The 18,316-nt window shown below is 40.0% G+C and overlaps 1 pseudogene; it reads left to right on the plus strand.

The window, feature by feature from the left end:
- LOC130981007 (uncharacterized) overlaps positions 1-18,316 on the plus strand; it is a 186,008-nt pseudogene that overhangs the window by 13,505 nt on the left and 154,187 nt on the right.

An 18,316-nucleotide genomic window follows, 5' to 3' on the forward strand; every position in this document is an offset into this window, starting at 1 on the left:
CTCTCTTCAAGAACGTGTATCTTGAGCTAGAAAACTCCAATTGAGGTGAAATCAGTGGCATTGGAAAGTAGACATCAAGAGCTTTTCAACCATATATCACAATATGAAATTGGAGTTTATTTGAAGGTTCAAATGTTGGCTTGATTTAGAGCCTCAAACATGGAAAGTATTGTTTCTGGATTGCTCACCAAGTTGGCAACGCCCAACCAAGTTGCCAACGCCCAAAATGAAGAGAGGAGCACCAACCAAGTTGCCAACGCCCACAAGCCTTGCCATGCACGTTGCCAACGCCAGGAAGGGCACCAATCAAGTTGCCAACGCCCATAAGCCATGCCATGCACGTTGCTAACGCCCATAAGCCTTGCCATGCACGTTGCCAACGCCAGGAAGCAAACATGGAGCCTTGAGAAAGGCTCGAGCACGTTGCCAACGTGCTGAAGAGAAGGAGTGTTTGGCAACAACGCCAGGATGGTGAGGAAATTGTGATGCACGTTGCTAACTTGGAATGTAGGGGCGTTATCCACAACAACTCCAACAAGGCAGCCTGACCATGTCCACTTCAATGGAAGATATCTTGAGCTACAGAGATCCAAATCGAGTGCTTCCAGTTGCATTGGAAAGCTGACATTCAGAGCTTTCCAACCATATATAATAGTCTATGGTGGAGCACAAAATTGAAGCCAAACCAGAGTCATCTTTAGGCCCTAAAAACAAGAACATGAAGTGAAATCCAAGAAGGCTAGAGATTAGCCTTGGGGTGTGGCACGAGCACGTTGCCAACGTGCTAGATAGGGGGCGTGTTTTGCAACAACGCCAGCCCCAAGCCCCTGCCTTGGGAGGCTATGCACGAGCACGTTGCCAACTTGGGAGTGAAGGTGCGTTTTTGGCAACAACTTGGCAGCTTAACCTTACCTTCTTTGAGGAACCATAACTTGAGCTAGGAAAGTCCAATTGAGGTGATTCCAGTGGCATTAGAAAATAGACATCAAGAGCTTTCCAATGATGTATAGTAGTCCATATTGAAGTAGAAGGTTGACACTCAAATTCTGAGCTACATTTAGCATGAAAGTAGAGCCAAGAAGAGGAGAAGCAAGTTGTTAGCAACAACTTGGGCTAGCAACGCCCAAGTCTCAAACTCACTTCCAGGAAATGATGATGCACGTTGCCAACGTGCATTAAGGCCTGCGTTATTGACAAAAATGCCAAGCCAATGGGCCAGAAGCATGATGAACTCTTCCTTTCCAAGTCTAGCAACACTTCTTCCAATTGAGCCAAGAATTCAACAAAGAGGAAGCCCATATTGTTAACCCAATTCAAGATATTTGAAAGAGCTTTAGGAGTAGTATAAATAGAAGAGATTGATGTACTTGTAGGGACTTTTACACTTTTTGACACTTAGAACTTTTTCATACTTTTAGCACTTTATTTTGAGAACTCTTGGGTACTTCGGGAGGATACCCGGAGAGCATCTTGGAACTTCTCTTCTTCATTTCTTAAGCTTTAAGCATTTCATTATTCTTCTTCTTCTTCCTTTAAATTTAGTTTAATTTTGATTTATGGCAATTGTTGTTGAAATTGGAGCAATGACTCACTAAACCCCACTTTCATTAGGGGGAGGAGCTCTGTTTGTTGGAATGAATTGGTGAACCCATCTTCTCCTCCTCAATTTTAGTGGTTGATCTAAAGAGGGAACTCTTGCTCTTCAAAGATTCAACCACCATCGAGAGAGGGGTTAATCTATATGAATTATGTGGTGATTTTGAGGAATGAGCCACATAATTCAGTTTAGAGTTCATCCTTTCATGATTTCTTTAATCAATATACCTTGGTTAGTATGTGAGATGTAACTCTCCTTGGTTGAGATTATAGGAATTGTGTGGCTGGATTAGATTTGAGCTTCATCTCTTCTCATGAACAATTAGATCACGAGAGTGGCAATTGGTTATGTTGAGAGAGATTGAATCACCAAGAGATTGGGATTCAATCACCCACTTGCCATGGATCTATACCCATGATTGAGGAAGATTTGACTAACATCAATTCATGAAAACTAGCATCTCTGATCCCTAATGATCCTCTCTATCATTAATTCTCATCTCTCTTGTTCTTAGTGTTTGAAAACCCATTGCCCAACTCCCTTCTACATTCTTGCAATTTATTATTCTTGCCATTTACATTCTGTTTCTTTATTTCTTACTCCCTTGCTCTTTAGAATTCAGCATTTTATGTTATTGCAATTTACTTTTGATGTCATTTAAGTTTCTTGCAATTTAAGTTTCCGTTATTTACTTTCACTTTATTTCTATCTTCTAGTTCTTTACATTCGTTGCCATTTAAATTCTTGCAATTATGTTCAAAAATCAAAATGCTCATGAAATCAAAACTATGTTTGCTTGACTAAATCTACCATTTAACTAAAGTTGCTTAATCTACCAATCTCCGTGGGATCGACCTCACTCTTTGTGAGTTTTATTACTTGATACGACCCGGTATACTTGCCGGTTATACGTGAAATTCTAATTTTTACGTATCAAGTTTTTGGCGCCGTTGCCGGGGATTGGAAAAGATTGACAATGATTAAGTGAATGGTAGTTTAGATTAAGCATTTTCTTTTTTTTGCTTTGTACAGTTCTTTAATTTTCTTTTTTATTTTCTTTTTGACACTAAGGTGTTTGGGTTATTGCCTCACTAAGAAATTCTTCTCTCTGACATGAATTTCAATTTTATTTGGTGTGGTGTTTTACAAAATTCAAATGGAGTTCAACCCATCTTGTGATCAAACAAATTTTTTGGGATATCACCCACCATCACCAATTGACTATTCTAATGGTGGTTGGGAATATCACCAAGAAATTACAGATCTTGAGCACTCCAATTCTTGGAGATATGCTTCAGAACCACAAGATGAGCAAGAGAATCATATGGGATATTTCTCACCACCACAAAATGATTCAAGTCATTATTCTAATGGTGGCTGGGAGTATCGCCAAGAAATTGCAAATTCTGAGCACTCCAATCCATGGAGATTTGCTCCAGAGCCACAAATTGATCAAGCTAATCACATGAGATGTTGTCCAGAACCACAAAATGATTTATGTCATTACCCTCATGGTGTTTGGACATATCAACAAGAGTGTGAACAATCAAGTGAAATGAATTTCCTCCCAGAGCCACAAAGTGAACCATGCTGTTATGACATTGACACAAACTATGGCTGGGAAGGGAATTTTAATTCTCCAAATGCTATTCATCAAGAGCCATCACCTCTTAATTATCCAACCTCACCTCCAAATTGTTCACATCAAAATTCTTCACCACTTGATTATGCCTCAACACAAAGTTTCCTCCAAAATCCATACCAGTCATCCCATCAATCACACAACTCATTCCACACCCCTCAACACAACTTCACCACAACACATTCACGTCACCAAAATTACTCTCAACCTTCATCCCTTGAATTAGCAGTTGAGGATTACCTTCAATGGTCCAAAGAACCTCTAGAACGCCAATGCGAAGCCATCGAAATACACAGAAAACTCGTGGAAAGATACACAAAATCCCCATCTTGGGAAGAAACCATCCTCAAGACGATGAATGGGCCCTTAGAGCAAACAAAGAGGAACTTAGAACCATCAAACAGTAAGGATGAAGACAAATCTGTGGGTGAGGAAGTGGAAAAGAAAGATGAGGAAGCCTCTGTGTCAAGAGAAATTTCAATGAAAAATGAGGTAGAGGAAACATTTGAACCTGATCTTGCATATTCACAGAAGCCACTTGAGATGACAAGGGAACATGAAAACTCACAACTCTCTCAAACTTCCCTGAAACAAAAAGGCTCAACAATTGAATCCATGATTGAAAGATATGAAGAGGAGATGAAGAAATGTTGGGAAGATCAACAAACCTCCCCCATGATAGAGCTATTAAAACAAATGTTGGGTGCAAAGAAAGGAGTGGAGGAGCATGAAAGTGAGGAAGTCATTCCAGAGAATTCACACTCAAGTGAAGCAGAGAAGTACACAGAGGAAGAGCTCATTGAACCAGTATTGCACGAAACTCTTGATGAAAAGAAGACTCCAACAATCACACAACCACCAAGACTTGGATTCAAGAAAGTGAAGGCAATTAACAAAAGCACCAAGAAGAGGATTGTGACCAAGCTACCAAGGACAATATTCATGAAGAAAAAAGGGTCAACCACAAGCAATCCTCCCCATGATCCAGCAAGCAAGCTCAATCAAGCCATTAACAAAAGAAAGTTTGCTGAGGAGAGGCCAAGACAGGGGACACTAGCTGAATCTTCTTCCCCCTTAAGGTCATTCCTGTTAACAAACTGGAAGAAGAGGAAGAAAGTGAACAATATGTCAACCATAGGTATAATTTCTCTTCTCTGCTTTGTTTTCGTTCTTTGTTTTATTTAAATTCAATAAATTGGCATATGGTTACATTCTAAGTTTGGTGTTGCCTTGCAACAAATTGTTTTCAATCTTTTTGGATGATTGCATCAAATCAAAAATGAGAGTGACACACCAAGATTCTAAGTTTGGTGTGCCATTTATTTTCTATGCAATTTATTCAAGCAACACTACTTGTCTGCATAATCATAATGCCTCTGCAGTTTTAGTTTTCTCTTTTGATTTGACAATTTTACATTTTACTTGCTTTAGTTATTTTTCTATCTTTAAATGCTTTCATTTAGTTTGCTTATTAACTGTTTTTGTTAATACATTACCAAGAGATCCTTATTCATGACAGATTCTTAGCTTGGTGATTGTATTTAACATACAACAATTTCATTTGCTTAGTTTTAATTCAAATAAATTGACATATGATTGCATTCTAAGTTTGGTGTTGTTATGCAACAAAATTTGTTTCCAATCTTTACTGGATACTTGCATTAATTCCAAATGAAAGTGTCACACTAAGTTTGGTGTGCCACTTATCTTTTATGCAATGTATTGTGCTCACCTTCTTAAGTTTGCAATCAAAATGTCTCTGTCTCTTGTGCCTTAATTGTTATCTTTAATTTTGCTTACTTGAAACACATGTGCTACTAATGTTTCATTGTGTAAGACATTCATGATCTATCTTAGCCCCATAGCCACGGTTCTAATTGTTGCTTGAGGACAAGCAATCATTATAAGTTTGGTGTAGGAAGGGAAGGAAAAGGAGGAAAAGGACAACAATAGAGAAGATAAATTACAAGGTTGTAAAGTTCTTTTTTTTTTCTCATTTGTTTCCAGCACTTTAAATTGCATGATTGTCTTATTACCTTCTCTGTATACATGTGAGATATGAATGGGCATAGTTTGATTTCTAAATTGCAATATGCTGCTGTGGCATTATGACTACCAACTTGAGTTTTGTGAATTCAAAAGCAATAAAGCATCATGATCATAAACAAACAAGGCATGAAAGAAGAACTTAGCATGTGCATACAAATATTGGAAAGCTAGTATGATTGATTGTTGCTCAAGTACATTAGATTTTATTTAATTGAAGTTTTTATCTAGGACATTTTGTGAAATCTTTTGAAAATCATGAAAACCTTGAAGAAGCAAATGCAATTAAGGCAAGAAAAGAAAAAGGGAAAGAATGAGAAAGCTGAAGGCTCTGAGTACCAATGACAATTTCATTGTTATGTACTTGTGGTGTTTATGTATCAAGTAAAATGCTTGAAAACAAAACACTTAGAAGTCAAGGCTAGGCTCAAGTGCAAAAGCACTCCCTCAAAGCTCAAGGTTCTGAGCATCAATGATTAGAGAGTCAAGAAAAGAAAAGAAAAAATGAGCCTAATGAAGTCCTCTAATTAAATGCTTGTGGTGCTTATGTATCAAGTGGTAATACTTGAAAACAAAGCATTTAGAATCGTAGCTTTGTTACTAACTCATGGGGTAAAGCACCCAAAAGGAGAAGCTAATAAGAAAAATCAAAAGCTTGTTTCAAGGAAGAATTATAAGAAAAAGATTTCATAAAGTGAGCTAGATAGAAGCATCAATCATTTACATTTCTTTTGTGATTGTAGCATGCATAGAAAACTAGCTTGCCATGAACATTAACTTGCTATTCTTCTAACCTTGGATTGTCAATCTCTATTGCATGATTCTTTTCTTGCTTGAGGACAAGCAAGGTTTAAGTTTGGTGTTGTGATGCATTCGCATATTTGCCATTTTAACTAGTTAGTTTAGTTAGTTTTAGCTTAGGTTCATTCATTTTCTTTGAAATAAATGAGCAATTTTGTGAGTTTTCCTCCATGCATCCATGAACCAAGAATTAAGTGAAATTTGGCATAATTCATGCAAATAAATCAAGGAGTTTATATACAAGTTGATGTGAATGATTCCCTTGAAAATTATTGCATAAGATGGCAAAACTTTGAGGAAAGTTCTTTGGTTTATGTTAGGTGATGAAGCAAGAAGACAATGGAGCAAGAAAATATTGGAGAAAGGAAGAACAAGCAAGTTGGCAACTTGGAAATCAAGTTGGCAACTTGCTAGTGTGTGTCCAGCAGAGTTGGCAGCTTGACCTCCCCCTCTTCAAGGATGAATATCTTGAACCACAAGGATCCAATTTGCATGATTCCAATTGCGTTGAGAAGCTGACATCAAGAGCTTTCCAACGATATATAATAGTCCATAATGTGGCGAGGAATGGAAGCTCAAATCAGAGGGAAACTCAAGCCCCAAGAGCAAGGAAATGAAGCATTGCAAGTTGCCAACTTGAGCAGCAAGTTGGCAACGCCAGGAGCCATCAGGGGAAGCCACCAGGGGAAGAGTAGCACGTTGCCAACGCCAACACCAAGTTGGCAACGCCCAAGCCAAGTTGAAGAAGAGCCTGGCGTTTGATGACAAGTCATCATATACCCATTTTTCAAGCTAATTTCACTTGTTTTGTTAGCATTTATGCACTTTCTTGCATCCTAAGTAAGTGATTTGGAGTGAAAATGCATAACTTCTCTAAATCAAGCAACCACCATGAATTTAATGATTAATCATGAGGTTTAAGCTAATTTTAATTGCATTTTAATTGATTTATAAGCCTCTTGAATTTAGTGATACTTTGAGTGGTTGTTTGGTTTATTATAGGTGAAGAAAAGAAAAGAAAATGAAAAGCGTGGCCTAAGAAGCGTGACAAAAGAAAAGGAAAGCGTGGCCGAATCAAGGAATAGCGTGCCGCAACTCATAGGGGAAGCAACCCTGCCCTCCACAAGGGCAGAATGCCCTCTAGGAGGGCAGCATTAAGTGACCGAATCAAGACAAGGCAACCTTGCCCTGCCCACTCCAAGGGCAGAGCACAAAATGGTGCCTTGGAGCCAAGAGAAGCAAATTCTGCCCTGCCCTTGTGGAGAGCAGGATCGGGCACATCAAGGAAAGAAATCCAAGGAAAAATAGCTCCTATGCAAGCCACAAGATTCGAACAAGGGAGCATGAAGAAGCCAAGCTCTAACACCCACTAGCGTGCCAAGAAATCCAAAGAAAAACTAGCGTGTTTGCTTCCTCCCAGAGTCGAACCCGAGGCGTGCAATATGGCAACCTTGCCCTGCCCTTGGCGCGGGCAGGGCAGCATTCAAAAGCTGGCGCACCAAATTTGCTTCCTGGCGCACCAACCGCGCGCAACATCCCCTTCTTGGCGCATCAACACATTCCTGCCCTACCCTTGGCAAGGGCAGGGAGCATCCGCGCATCAGCGTGCAGCACGCGCACGCGCGCTCCTCAAACATGGCGCACCAAGCGCGCGCATCAGCCTTCCCGCCCTGCCCTTGGCGCGGGCAGGGCAGCCTCTGGCGCACCAACCTCCTACCAGACGCGCACAAATTTGCACCACAAGCACCAAGGCCGCACCAACTCCAAGCACCAAGCATCAATTTTCTGCCCTGCCCTCCACAAGGGCAGGGCAGCCTCCTGGGAGTGCATTTTTGGGCCAAAATTCAAATTAAAAATTGATTTGAATTCATTTCTTCACCAATCCAAAAGCCCATCCAAATCCCATCATCCAAGAATAGAAAGTGTATAAATAGGACTTAGTTTGATGTAATTAGGACTTTTAGTTACCTTTACTTTTGAGCTTTGCATTTTTGGCTTTCATTTTGAATTTTTGAACTTCCTTTCTGAGCTTTCTTGAGAGATTGGTCCGAGCACCAAGAGGATCAAAGGAGAATTGCTTGATCTCCTTCCTCATTTCCCTTGGGCAATTCTACTTACTGTTTTCTGAGTATTGGGTGTGTGAAATTGGGGAAATTCTGTCCCAATTCCCATTCAAACTCTTTGTATTTTATTTTCTGCATAATTCAATCCAAATTCTGTTCTTCTACTGCTTCATCTTTAATTTTCTGTCAATTGCTTAGTAACTTCAGATCTGGGAAGGAAATTGGGTTTTAGGCTCTGCTACCTAAGCCCTTGGGATCCTGAGATCACTTTTGGTTCCTCTGTGAACCTTTACTGCACTTTAAATTCCCTACTGTTTAAATTTCTGTTTGCATCCAATTCCATTTCTGCTATCTTCTTTACTGCAATTTACTTCTTCTTTGTTTAGATCCTGCAATCCCATTCCTCAATTCCCCTTTACATTCAAGCAATTTATCTTCCTTGCCATTTAAGTTACTGCAATTTAAGTTTCTTGCACTTTAAGTTTCAGTCATTTACTTTCTTGCTCTTTAAGTTTCTGCACTTTTACTCTTCTGTTCTTTATTTTACTGCATTTCTCCCTTCCCCCTTTACATTTACTGTCATTTAATTTCTGTTAAACACAAATCACTCAACCAAAACTTGATTCGCTTGACTAAACCACCCACTAAACTAAAATTGCTCAATCCTTCAATCCCTGTGGGATCGACCTCACTCATGTGAGTTATTATTACTTGATGCGACCCGGTACACTTGCCGGTGAGTTTTGTGTTGGATCGTTTTCCACACATCAAGTTTTTGGCGCCGTTGCCGGGGATTGAAATAGATTGACAATGATTAAGTGAAGTGGAGGTCTAGATTAAGCATTTTTTCTTTTCTGATATTCTAACTCTCACTAACACACTAACTGTTCGAGAAATTGCCTCTACTAACTCACTAAAAATTTATCTCAAATAACTGTACTTAAAATCTCAAGCGTGTTGTTGTTTGGTCATCCTGATTGTTTGCATATCACAGGGAATCAAGTCTCTACAGACAAAGGGTATCATGACATGAAGCCACCCCTCATTACACTCATAAAGAACAATTGCTCTTTTGACGGAAGTCCATCAGAAGATCCTCAGCAGCACATAACCACTTTTCTAAAGACATGCAATGCAGTCAGAACTGATGGTTCAGATCGTGACACTTATAAGATTCTGTTATTTCCCTTCTCATTGAAGGGTGAAGCTGCACAATGGTTTGAAACTTTTCCCCAAGGAAGTATTACTAGTTGGGATGATTTGGTCACCAAATTTCTGGCCAAATTCGCCTCATCCAAACAGATCATCCAGCTGAAAGAGGAGGAACATTTATTCATACAAGGGGACGAAGAACCACTCTTCAAGGCCTGGGAAAGATACAAGAGAGCAACTGATAAAGTGGGCTTCCGGGTTTTCTATGAAGGGTTGACCCCAGAAACAAGAAAAGCAGTGGACTACTTCTCAGATGGCTTACTCAAAGCAACAACAAATGCTCAAGGAGTTACAGACTTCAATGACAAAGGGGTCAACAACCAACATCCATCTGAGAAAACACACAGTGCAATCTCCGAGGAAGAAGTAGCAAATATTGAAGGGGTGAATGCGTTCAAAGACCAAAACAAACAAATGCACCATCAACCACCGCAAAACATAGAGTTGTCTGCTGCAGTGAGTGCCAAATTTCCACCATGGAGACCTCACTCTTATCTGAGAATGAGGGAGCCTCAACATCAAGAACAAGGAAGTTTCCACCAGGACAATTCCATGACCACAACCAATCAACATCCCCCACCCACCAATACCACCCAAAGCCGATACCCACAACACAGACACTCCCAAACCCATCTCAACTGGAGAAGGAGTGAGTACCAAAATCACAGACCAAGAGAATTTCATTACAACAACCCGAACTTCATAAATCATCAAAGACACCATTACAACAATAACAACCACTACATTCCACCACCACACCCACCCTTCCTACCTTCAACATGTCATAACCAACCAACCTCACAAGACTCTCAGAGAATCACAAACTTGGAGATCCTAATGGAGAGAATGATGAAACATCAAGAAGAAACAACAAGGAACCAAGAGATGTTAATGAGAGGAATTGAGGAGCGGATAGCTCAATTGGCAAAGCACCTTGCAGAAATGGGTGAGAAGAAACCAAATACTTTCTTCAAAGCCAGTAAAGATAAACCAACCAATAATGAAGATGCTACAAAGAAGGAAGGATGGAAAGGGATCATAGAAGACAATGAGAAAGGAAGTACCAGCCAAGAAAGACACAACAAAGAATTCCTTCAAAAAGAAGCAGATGAGAGAACTAAAGACAAGCAGAAAACCCCCACTGGAAGGTTTTCACTAGGGGATCGAGTAATGATCAATGGTCAAACCGTGAAGGTGTCCCCACAGTTGTATGATCACTACACTGTAACTAAGATTCTTCCACAAGAATCTATAGAAGTCATCAAGGAGGAAACCGGAAGAAAGTTCATAGTGAAGACAGACAAGCTAAGGCACTGTGATTTTCGACCTCCATGATAAACAAAAATGAAGATGTCAAGCTAATGACAATAAAAGAGCGCTTGTTGGGAGGCAACCCAACCTGAGGTAGTTTCTTTCCTAGCTTTTCAATAAAAATGTTGAGTAATTGTTGTGCATTGCAAGGAGCTAAGTTTGGTGTTGCACACCAAAACAATTTGAGGGAGAATGAAAACTTCTAAGTTTGGTGTTCCACCAAAAAGATCATTTAATACATTCTCACCTCTTGCATGATTCTAGCTCCAAGTAATCAAACACATTGTTCAACTGTTGAATCATTTTCTAGCTTTTATTCCACTAACCTTTAGCAAGAACACATAGTTTCAAATATGGTTAATTTGTTACATCTGAGACAGTGGCAAAACAATTAAGTTTGGTGTTCACACATCAAAATCAATCCAGGAGCCACACTCAGTATTGAACATACTAACCATATAATCAATAGCTTGAGAAGCAAGCAACTTTGAGGATTATGCAGGACATGAATCAACAATTGAAGACACTATGCATTTTGACTCAAAGGGAACACAGCAGAAAGAAAAATCAAAAGGCTGCAACTTCAAAGGTTGTATCTGAACTTAATCCTTGCTGCTGTGTATTGTTTCGGATATAGAAACCCTTGTGTATCTTGCTAAAGTGTTTATCTAGTTGCAAGTGAAATTGTTTGTGAAAATGCCAAGTCTGCATAATGCTTGTATCCATCACTTAGCTTTAAATATTGTCTTGTTTCCCATATGCTTGAATAAAAGAGTTTGGTTTGAATTGAAAAGAGAAAAAATCCAATGTTGCATGAGTATGAATGGAAGATTAGTGGTGGCACATGTGTTTGATTAAATGCATAACTCATGGAATAAGTGTTGCATAATATCATTCTCATTCAATTGAAAGTTAGCTTGCTGTTACAAAGACTTTATCAATAATGAAGCACCCTTGGTAACAAAAACAGAAAGAAGAAGGAAAGAAAAAGCCAAAATGGCAAGAAAAAAACAAAGAATAAAGGTTGGACACCAATGGTTTGGACCCTAGGACAAATGCCTGTGGTGTTCTTGTATTGAGATCTGCTTGGATGAGTAAATTCTAAGGGGTATTTTGAAACCCGGTCACTTAGATCAACTGATTTGGGATGGCCAATTGAAAATCCACAATAAAGAGCAACTTAGATACAAAGCACTTAGTGATCCAAAGAGATGCTGGGCATCAATGATCCTAGGAAGAATTAGTGAGCTAAATGTCTGTGGTGGAAAGATGTTGAGCAAAATAAAAGAAAATGAAGCCAAAGGCTAAGCTGCAACATTTAACACCAAACCTCTTAAAGAATAAAAAGCTTGTTAAAGCATTGTAAACCAAGAAAAGTTACCAAGGGAGTGATCAAAAGGAGAGTCTTATAACAGCAAGTTTAGCAAACCTTGGATGCAAAATGTGTATTATGCAGCAGCAACAATAAGTGAGTATCATTGTCTGCATAAATGCCCCATGAATTGAAGTTCTGCTATCTGCATAATAAGGATTTGTGTTCTTTTCTTATTCATATCATTTACTCTTAGTTTTGATGCTTGCTTGGGGACAAGCAAGGTTTAAGTTTGGTGTTGTGATGACAAGTCATCATATACCCATTTTTCAAGCTAATTTCACTTGTTTTGTTAGCATTTATGCACTTTCTTGCATCCTAAGTAAGTGATTTGGAGTGAAAATGCATAACTTCTCTAAATCAAGCAACCACCATGAATTTAATGATTAATCATGAGGTTTAAGCTAATTTTAATTGCATTTTAATTGATTTATAAGCCTCTTGAATTTAGTGATACTTTGAGTGGTTGTTTGGTTTATTATAGGTGAAGAAAAGAAAAGAAAATGAAAAGCGTGGCCTAAGAAGCGTGACAAAAGAAAAGGAAAGCGTGGCCGAATCAAGGAATAGCGTGCCGCAACTCATAGGGGAAGCAACCCTGCCCTCCACAAGGGCAGAATGCCCTCTAGGAGGGCAGCATTAAGTGACCGAATCAAGACAAGGCAACCTTGCCCTGCCCACTCCAAGGGCAGAGCATAAAATGGTGCCTTGGAGCCAAGAGAAGCAAATTCTGCCCTGCCCTTGTGGAGAGCAGGATCGGGCACATCAAGGAAAGAAATCCAAGGAAAAATAGCTCCTATGCAAGCCACAAGTTTCGAACAAGGGAGCATGAAGAAGCCAAGCTCTAACACCCACTAGCGTGCCAAGAAATCCAAAGAAAAACTAGCGTGTTTGCTTCCTCCCAGAGTCGAACCCGAGGCGTGCAATATGGCAACCTTGCCCTGCCCTTGGCGCGGGCAGGGCAGCATTCAAAAGCTGGCGCACCAAATTTGCTTCCTGGCGCACCAACCGCGCGCAACATCCCCTTCTTGGCGCATCAACACATTCCTGCCCTGCCCTTGGCAAGGGCAGGGAGCATCCGCGCATCAGCGTGCAGCACGCGCACGCGCGCTCCTCAAACATGGCGCACCAAGCGCGCGCATCAGCCTTCCCGCCCTGCCCTTGGCGCGGGCAGGGCAGCCTCTGGCGCACCAACCTCCTACCAGACGCGCACAAATTTGCACCACAAGCACCAAGGCCGCACCAACTCCAAGCACCAAGCATCAATTTTCTGCCCTGCCCTCCACAAGGGCAGGGCAGCCTCCTGGGAGTGCATTTTTGGGCCAAAATTCAAATTAAAAATTGATTTGAATTCATTTCTTCACCAATCCAAAAGCCCATCCAAATCCCATCATCCAAGAATAGAAAGTGTATAAATAGGACTTAGTTTGATGTAATTAGGACTTTTAGTTACCTTTACTTTTGAGCTTTGCATTTTTGGCTTTCATTTTGAATTTTTGAACTTCCTTTCTGAGCTTTCTTGAGAGATTGGTCCGAGCACCAAGAGGATCAAAGGAGAATTGCTTGATCTCCTTCCTCATTTCCCTTGGGCAATTCTACTTACTGTTTTCTGAGTATTGGGTGTGTGAAATTGGGGAAATTCTGTCCCAATTCCCATTCAAACTCTTTGCATTTTATTTTCTGCATAATTCAATCCAAATTCTGTTCTTCTACTGCTTCATCTTTAATTTTCTGTCAATTGCTTAGTAACTTCAGATCTGGGAAGGAAATTGGGTTTTAGGCTCTGCTACCTAAGCCCTTGGGATCCTGAGATCACTTTTGGTTCCTCTGTGAACCTTTACTGCACTTTAAATTCCCTACTGTTTAAATTTCTGTTTGCATCCAATTCCATTTCTGCTATCTTCTTTACTGCAATTTACTTCTTCTTTGTTTAGATCCTGCAATCCCATTCCTCAATTCCCCTTTACATTCAAGCAATTTATCTTCCTTGCCATTTAAGTTACTGCAATTTAAGTTTCTTGCACTTTAAGTTTCAGTCATTTACTTTCTTGCTCTTTAAGTTTCTGCACTTTTACTCTTCTGTTCTTTATTTTACTGCATTTCTCCCTTCCCCCTTTACATTTACTGTCATTTAATTTCTGTTAAACACAAATCACTCAACCAAAACTTGATTCGCTTGACTAAACCACCCACTAAACTAAAATTGCTCAATCCTTCAATCCCTGTGGGATCGACCTCACTCATGTGAGTTATTATTACTTGATGCGACCCGGTACACTTGCCGGTGAGTTTTGTGTTGGATCGTTTTCCACACATCAGCGTTGTTGCTGGCGTGTTTGCCAACAACTTGGGCAACAACGCCCAGGCAGCTTGAGGATGCTCTCTTCAAGAACGTGTATCTTGAGCTAGAAAACTCCAATTGAGGTGAAATCAGTGGCATTGGAAAGTAGACATCAAGAGCTTTTCAACCATATATCACAATATGAAATTGGAGTTTATTTGAAGGTTCAAATGTTGGCTTGATTTAGAGCCTCAAACATGGAAAGTATTGTTTCTGGATTGCTCACCAAGTTGGCAACGCCCAACCAAGTTGCCAACGCCCAAAATGAAGAGAGGAGCACCAACCAAGTTGCCAACGCCCACAAGCCTTGCCATGCACGTTGCCAACGCCAGGAAGGGCACCAATCAAGTTGCCAACGCCCATAAGCCATGCCATGCACGTTGCTAACGCCCATAAGCCTTGCCATGCACGTTGCCAACGCCAGGAAGCAAACATGGAGCCTTGAGAAAGGCTCGAGCACGTTGCCAACGTGCTGAAGAGAAGGAGTGTTTGGCAACAACGCCAGGATGGTGAGGAAATTGTGATGCACGTTGCTAACTTGGAATGTAGGGGCGTTATCCACAACAACTCCAACAAGGCAGCCTGACCATGTCCACTTCAATGGAAGATATCTTGAGCTACAGAGATCCAAATCGAGTGCTTCCAGTTGCATTGGAAAGCTGACATTCAGAGCTTTCCAACCATATATAATAGTCTATGGTGGAGCACAAAATTGAAGCCAAACCAGAGTCATCTTTAGGCCCTAAAAACAAGAACATGAAGTGAAATCCAAGAAGGCTAGAGATTAGCCTTGGGGTGTGGCACGAGCACGTTGCCAACGTGCTAGATAGGGGGCGTGTTTTGCAACAACGCCAGCCCCAAGCCCCTGCCTTGGGAGGCTATGCACGAGCACGTTGCCAACTTGGGAGTGAAGGTGCGTTTTTGGCAACAACTTGGCAGCTTAACCTTACCTTCTTTGAGGAACCATAACTTGAGCTAGGAAAGTCCAATTGAGGTGATTCCAGTGGCATTAGAAAATAGACATCAAGAGCTTTCCAATGATGTATAGTAGTCCATATTGAAGTAGAAGGTTGACACTCAAATTCTGAGCTACATTTAGCATGAAAGTAGAGCCAAGAAGAGGAGAAGCAAGTTGTTAGCAACAACTTGGGCTAGCAACGCCCAAGTCTCAAACTCACTTCCAGGAAATGATGATGCACGTTGCCAACGTGCATTAAGGCCTGCGTTATTGACAAAAATGCCAAGCCAATGGGCCAGAAGCATGATGAACTCTTCCTTTCCAAGTCTAGCAACACTTCTTCCAATTGAGCCAAGAATTCAACAAAGAGGAAGCCCATATTGTTAACCCAATTCAAGATATTTGAAAGAGCTTTAGGAGTAGTATAAATAGAAGAGATTGATGTACTTGTAGGGACTTTTACACTTTTTGACACTTAGAACTTTTTCATACTTTTAGCACTTTATTTTGAGAACTCTTGGGTACTTCGGGAGGATACCCGGAGAGCATCTTGGAACTTCTCTTCTTCATTTCTTAAGCTTTAAGCATTTCATTATTCTTCTTCTTCTTCCTTTAAATTTAGTTTAATTTTGATTTATGGCAATTGTTGTTGAAATTGGAGCAATGACTCACTAAACCCCACTTTCATTAGGGGGAGGAGCTCTGTTTGTTGGAATGAATTGGTGAACCCATCTTCTCCTCCTCAATTTTAGTGGTTGATTTAAAGAGGGAACTCTTGCTCTTCAAAGATTCAACCACCATCGAGAGAGGGGTTAATCTATATGAATTATGTGGTGAATTTGAGGAATGAGCCACATAATTCAGTTTAGAGTTCATCCTTTCATGATTTCTTTAATCAATATACCTTGGTTAGTATGTGAGATGTAACTCTCCTTGGTTGAGATTATAGGAATTGTGTGGCTGGATTAGATTTGAGCTTCATCTCTTCTCATGAACAATTAGATCACGAGAGTGGCAATTGGTTATGTTGAGAGAGATTGAATCACCAAGAGATTGGGATTCAATCACCCACTTGCCATGGATCTATACCCATGATTGAGGAAGATTTGACTAACATCAATTCATGAAAACTAGCATCTCTGATCCCTAATGATCCTCTCTATCATTAATTCTCATCTCTCTTGTTCTTAATGTTTGAAAACCCATTGCCCAACTCCCTTCTACATTCTTGCAATTTATTATTCTTGCCATTTACATTCTGTTTCTTTATTTCTTACTCCCTTGCTCTTTAGAATTCAGCATTTTATGTTATTGCAATTTACTTTTGATGTCATTTAAGTTTCTTGCAATTTAAGTTTCCGTTATTTACTTTCACTTTATTTCTATCTTCTAGTTCTTTACATTCGTTGCCATTTAAATTCTTGCAATTATGTTCAAAAATCAAAATGCTCATGAAATCAAAACTATGTTTGCTTGACTAAATCTACCATTTAACTAAAGTTGCTTAATCTACCAATCTCCGTGGGATCGACCTCACTCTTTGTGAGTTTTATTACTTGATACGACCCGGTATACTTGCCGGTTATACGTGAAATTCTAATTTTTACGTATCAATTATCGACCAAAAGTCCATTATCAAGAGCAACCTAAATACAAAACATTTAGTCACACAAAGAGGTGCTGGGCACCAATGTCTCAAGAAGAAATGTGAACTAAAATGCCTGTAGTGGATATGTGTAATGCACTGATAAGAAAAAGAAAATGCCAAAGGCTTGTGCAACACATGACACTGAGCAAACAAGGAGCAAAAAGCTGTAAGAAAAGAAAAACAAAGAAAGGAAAAAGTGCCAAAGACATAAGAATAACAAGAGGCCATAGCAGTGTTTGATGATGCAATGAAAAAGTGATAATTCTACCGGATGAGAATGAAAAAGTGATGCTGCAACTTTCTGCATAAAACCCTTCTGATGAACTTCAAATGCTTGCTAATATAGCCAATGTAATTGCTTTCTGTTTCATACTTTCTTCTCAAATAACTCAGGACTTGCTTAGGGACAAGCAAGTATTAAGTTTGGTGTTGTGATGCCAAGGCATCTTAGGCTAGTTTCACTAGCATTTTTCTGTTAGTTTTAGTTGATTTATGCATTTTCTTGAGCTTAAAGTAACCAAGAATGGTTAAATGAACAACAAAGCAAGGATCCATCCAAACATTATGATTTTGATGCAAATTCCATGAGTTTTTAGTGATATTACTTGAATGCTATGAATGGATGAATTCTCATGAAATTTTGCAAGACTTTGATGCAATTGTTTGGATGATTTCAGGGAAGAAGAGGCTAGGCAAGGAAGCAACAACATCAATAAAGGAAGCTTGAATATCAAATGGGACGTTTAAGCTCCAGTTTAAGGTTAAACTGGAGCTTAAACGCCAAAATCATGGGAAGAGAGGAAATGCTGTAACTGGCGTTTAACCTCCAGTTTGACCTCAAACTGGAAGTTAAACGCCAGAATGAGAAAAGGAACCAACAAGCATTCCACGTTTAACCTCCAGTTTGACCTCAAACTGGAGGTTAAACGCCAGAATGATGAATTGAACTAAGGGAGGCACAAAAGCATTTCCACGTTTAACCTCCAGTTTGACCTCAAACTGGAGGTTAAACGTGTTCGACACTTTCTTTTCTCACCAAGAAGCATTCCACGTTTAACCTCCAGTTTGACCTCAAACTGGAGCTTAAACGTGTTATATGGAACAGCTTGACCATGCCTTCTTCAAACGTAAATAACTTGAGCTACAAAACTCCAAATGAGGTGATTCAAAATGCATTGGAAAGAAGACATCTAGAGCTTTCCAAGCATATATGGCATGCATGGTGGATACTAAAAATTAAGGGAGAAAACAGCCCCGTAATGTGCATAGAAGAGCATAGTACCAACATGCAATCAGGCCAGCTGAAGCACGCCAGCGGGCGCGCGCTG

The sequence above is a fragment of the Arachis stenosperma genome, chromosome 5 (assembly GCF_014773155.1).
Source record: "Arachis stenosperma cultivar V10309 chromosome 5, arast.V10309.gnm1.PFL2, whole genome shotgun sequence".
Classification (NCBI taxonomy): Eukaryota; Viridiplantae; Streptophyta; class Magnoliopsida; order Fabales; family Fabaceae; genus Arachis; species Arachis stenosperma.